The following is a 5,087-nucleotide window of genomic DNA, read 5'->3' on the forward strand; positions in this document are numbered from 1 at the left end:
GTAACTGTTCTTGTTGGGATTAGCTCATTCTTCTCGTTGGTCACAACCGTTATGCCTCCTTTCTTGGGGACAACCTGCACTGGACTTACCCAAGAACTGTCAGAAATAGGATAAGTAATTCCAGCATATAGTAGTTTAATTACCTTGGCTTTTACAACTTTCTTCATGTTAGGGTTCAGACGTCTTTGAGCTTGCACACATGGTTTGTATTCATATTCCATTAAAATCTTGTGGGTGCAAAAAGAAGGACTGATTCTTTTAATGTCAGAAATTTTCCATGCTATGGCCTTCTTATGTTCTTTTAATAGTTGGATTAATTCCTCTTTCTCCTTGAGTTGTAAATTAGAAGCAATAACAACCGGTAATGTAGAATTATTTCCAAGGAATGCATATTCTAAATAGTTTGGTAATTGTTTAAGTTCCAATTTGGGAGGTTCCTCAATCAAGGGTTTTTGTTTAAGTTCATCGTTTATCTTAATATCCTCATATTCTACTTGTCTTGACGAATAATTATTAGGTTCCTCACCTATCTCCTCATCTTGAGCTGGACACGGCTCTGTCATGCCTCTTGTGCAATTTCCTGAAAAGAGTCTTGAGTAATATGATCAATAGAGTCAATGAAATAACATGAATCATCTTGTTCCCTAGAGAATTTCATAGCATCGTAAATTTTAAAGATCATTTCCTCGTCACCTAACCAATTTACCATCACCCACGTCAATCACGGCTCTTGCAGTGGCTAGGAATAGGCGCCCTAAAATTAAGGGTACTTCTACATCTTCATCCATGTCAAGCACAACAAAATCAACAGGGAATATAAATTTATCTACTTTTACGAGTACATCTTTTATAATACCCCTAGGATATTTAACAGATCTATCGGCTAATTAAATACTCATCCCAGTGGGTTTAGGTTCCCCAAGACCAAGTTGCTTGAACATTTTATAGGGCATCAAATTAATACTAGCGCCTAAATCAGCTAGTGCTTTTTCAATATTCAGATTACCAATTAAGCAAGGGATAGTAAAACTTCCTGGATCTTTTAGTTTGGTTGGCAGCTTATTTTGGAGTATGGCGGGGCAGTCCTCGTTGAATTCTACTGTGGATAAGTCCTCGAACTTCCTTTTATTTGTTAAAAGCTCCTTCAAAAATTTTGTGTATGTAGGCATCTGCGAGATAGGTTCAACAAAAGGTAAGTTGATATGTAATTGCTTAAAAAGTTCAAGAAACTTACCGAATTGTGTATCAATGCAGTCTTTTTTTAATTTTGCTGGATATGGAACTGGTGGTGAATATTCCTCCGGTACTGGTTTGTCACTATTTTCGGGTTTTTCTTCCCTCATTTCGCTTTCCACGGCTTCTTGTGTTAGCTTCTTTTTAGATTCCGCTAACACTTTTCAACTCATTAGTGTAACTGCTTTGACGTGCTCTCTTGATTTGGTATTACTAAGTAAATTTCCTGGTGGTCTTTCCGAGATTAGTTTGGACAGCTGGCCTATCTGAGTTTCAAGTCCTTGGATCGATGCTTGTTGATTCTCAAGTGCTGTCTCGATATTTTGGAAATGGGTTTCTGACACCGAGATGAATTTAGAAAGCATCTCTTCAAGGTTTGGTTTCTTCTCTTGTTAATAAGGTGTCTGTTGAAAACTCTGAGGATTTTGTGGCTTTTGATTTCCTTGACCTCCCCAGGAAAAATTTGGGTGGTTCCTCCAACCTGCATTATAAGTATTACTGTATAGGTTATTTTGAAATCTAAAGTTATTGTTACCCATATAGTTGACTTGTTCTTCTTCAGTTGTAGGATTGAAGGGTTGGTATTCTGTATGCACACCTCCTCCGCTTGAGTCACACCTCATTATTGGATGTACCTGCGTAGAACCAAGAAAACTATCAATCTTTTTATTGAGAAGTTCTACCTGATTTGAGAGCATGGTGACTGAATCGATGTTATAGACGCCAGCTGTTTTCGTTGGCTTTGTCCTCATAACTTGCCACTGATAGTTATTCAGTGACATCTCCTCTATAAATTCATAGGCATCTTTCGGTGTTTTGTTGTTGATGGTTTCGCCAGCAGCTGCGTCAACCATTTGCTGAGTCGAAGGATTCAGGCCATCGTGGAATGTTTGTACATGAAGCCAAAGTGGTAACCCATGGTGAGGGCACCTTCTCAGTAAGTCCTTGATCTCTCCCATGCATCGTAAAGTGTTTCTAAATCCATCTGCACAAAAGAAGATATATCATTACGTAATTTAGCCGTTTTAGCCGGCGAAAAATATTTTAGTAAAAATTTCTCGATCATTTGTTCCCAAGTAGTAATTGACCCTCGTGGTAACAATTCAACCACTGTTTAGCTTTGTTTCTCAGTGAAAAAGGAAATAACTTAAGACGAATGGCATCATTAGAAACACCATTGATTTTGAAAGTATCGCAAAATTCAAGAAAATTCGCCAAGTGCGTGTTGGGATCCTCATCTTGCAAACCATCAAACTGAACAAACTGTTGTATCATCTGAATGGTGTTAGGTTTTAGTTCAAAATTACTCGCAGCAATAGCAGGTCTAACTATACTAGACTCAGTTCCTGTTAAAGAGGGTTTACCATAGTCATACATAGTATGTGGAGCAGGATTTTGATTAGTAGCAATTGCAGAAGGTAGCTGATTGTTTTGGTTTTCAGCCATCACTTCGGTTGGGGGTTGAGTTTCATCTTCTTGCTCGTTTTTCATGTATCGTAAGCTGCGCCTTATCTCTCTTTGATTTCTATGAATTGTGCGATCGATTTCTTTGTCAAAAAGTAGTGGTCCTGACGGGTTTCTTCTAGTCATAAACTATAAAAACCTGCCAAGAAAGAGAAAAGTAAATTAATAAATAAAATAACATAAAATTTGCAAGAAAAATAATTGGCTAAAGTAATAAAAATTTAGTGTTCCTAATATTTCAGTTCCCTAGCAACGGCGCCAAAAACTTGATTGCGTGATTCGTAACAAGTAATAAATATTTATAATGAAGATCAAACCTAGACTAACTATTATCACGACGAAAAGGCAAGCGCACCTATCGAACAATAGTATAGTAATGGCAAGATCGGGATATCATACCTAAGGGAACCAAAAGTACTAGTAATAACTATCTTTTTATTATCTAGCCTAAGAATAAAAAGGGTTTGTTTATTAAACTAATTATTAAAACTAAGATCGCACAGAGAACAGAATTGGGAATTGCTTTTGGGAAAACCGATTGACTTGAGATAATACCTAAGGAAAAGTCCACCTAGACTTTACTTGTTATTCTGGCTCCGAATCGGATAATTTATTCATTTAACTTGTTCTGTAGAGATCCCTAAGTTATGTAATTATCCCTATTCAAGACTAATAACGACTAATCCCTAGATTGAATAACCGGGACTTTTCTCTAATTAACACTCTAGGGTTGCATTAACTCAATCTATGAATCCCCTTATTAGGTTTCACCCTAATCCGGCAAAATCTTGTCACCCTATTTCTAGGCACGCAATCAACTCCACTTAATTATGACAAATATACTCTTAGTCAGGGTCTATTCCTCCTCTGAATAAGAGCGTGTCTTGAATCAGTATCCTGGGATATCAAAACAAGAATTAAGAACATATAACTAAGAACAAGTTAAATATTTATCATACGATTTAGAAAATAATAACAAGATTCGTCTTAGGTTTCATTCCCTTTAGGTATTTAGGGATTTAGTTCATAACTAAATAGGAAAACATCTCAGAAGAATAAAGAATACAAAAAATAAAGAAAACCCAAAACTCCTCAAGGGAAATTGAGGAGAGATCTTCAGTCTTGATGATGAATTCGGCTTCCAAGATGGATCAATCGGCCTCCTTGGAGTAATTCCTTACTCCCTATTCTCCGTCTCCCCTTCCTTGCTCCTCTAAGGTGTATTTATAGGCTTTGGAATGCCTAAAAACCCTCCAAAGTGGCCTTTTCCGAATTGGACTTAACTTGGGCTTAGCAGGGACATGCCCGTGGCACACGCTCGTGTTTGATTACTTTAGGCTGTGTTCGAGTCTGCCAAATTGACACGGCCGTGTGGTTTGCCCGTGTGAGGAGGCCCAACCCGTGTTGGTTTCGTACTTTGGCCCATTTTCTCTATTTTTGGCCTGTTTCTCGTTCCTTTCGCTCTCCTATGCTCTCCTAAGTATGAAACATGAAATTAAGGCATTAGGAGCATCAAATTCACCAATTCTAATGGAAAATCATCCATAAAATGCATTAAGCATGAGGTAAAAATATGTATAAATTACGGTTTATCAATAACCTCATTCTGCCATTGTTTTTTTTAAGCTTTGAAGCTCCAATTGGTTAGTAAACTTAGTTCATTTTACATGAATTTTATGTTTTTGGAGTCTTGAGATCATAAGCTAAATTGCCCATATTGAAATTTTTGGAGTTGTTAATGTGGTGGAAAATGTCATCTTTGTGATAGTTGAGTTTTTGAAATTGTTTGGTAGAACTGGGGGTTAAATTGTTTATTTAAGTTAAGTTTTAAGAATGTTTTAGAGGTTGTTCTTTGTGTTGGAAATTTGAGTTGAATTACTAAGTTGAATGAGTAATTAAAAATATTTTTATATTGTTTTTTGTTAATATTAATTTTAAGGAGTTAAATACTATAAATTTAACTAGCATGGTGTTAATTTATTAATTTCAAGAATTTAGGGATTTTTTTAATGAACTGTATATATATTGGTTAGATATAGAAATGTAATGAAGACGTGATTAAGTTAAATTTTGATGTTAATAATTGAATGTGGTCAAATTTTATAGTAGTGTTGGTGCCTAGATTGCACAAGTGATAAAGATTTGGAATAACTTTTGTAATCGATAGTGGAAGGATTTAATTGTATAAATACATTTATTTAAGCTATGGAATAATATTGATTGAATGAAATTGTAAACATAGATCAAGGAACGAATCGATCAGACGTGGACTATGGAAAAACTAAAGTAACGGAGTAGTTATCGGCCTCACTATTACGACTATTTTGCTAAGGTAAGTTCATCGTCTCGAACTTAATGTTTTTATTATCCATTTATTTAATAGGTAATTA

The 5,087-nt window shown here is 35.8% G+C and overlaps 1 non-coding gene across 1 annotated transcript; it reads left to right on the forward strand.

Moving 5' to 3' along the window:
- Positions 1 to 2,145: 2,145 nt before the first annotated feature.
- Positions 2,146 to 2,251, forward strand: LOC128281196 (small nucleolar RNA R71). Its single transcript, XR_008271409.1, has one exon. It is a non-coding gene; the product is annotated as a small nucleolar RNA R71 (small nucleolar RNA).
- The last annotated feature ends 2,836 nt before the right edge of the window (positions 2,252 to 5,087 follow it).

The sequence above is a fragment of the Gossypium arboreum genome, chromosome 9, assembly GCF_025698485.1.
Source record: "Gossypium arboreum isolate Shixiya-1 chromosome 9, ASM2569848v2, whole genome shotgun sequence".
NCBI lineage: Eukaryota > Viridiplantae > Streptophyta > Magnoliopsida > Malvales > Malvaceae > Gossypium > Gossypium arboreum.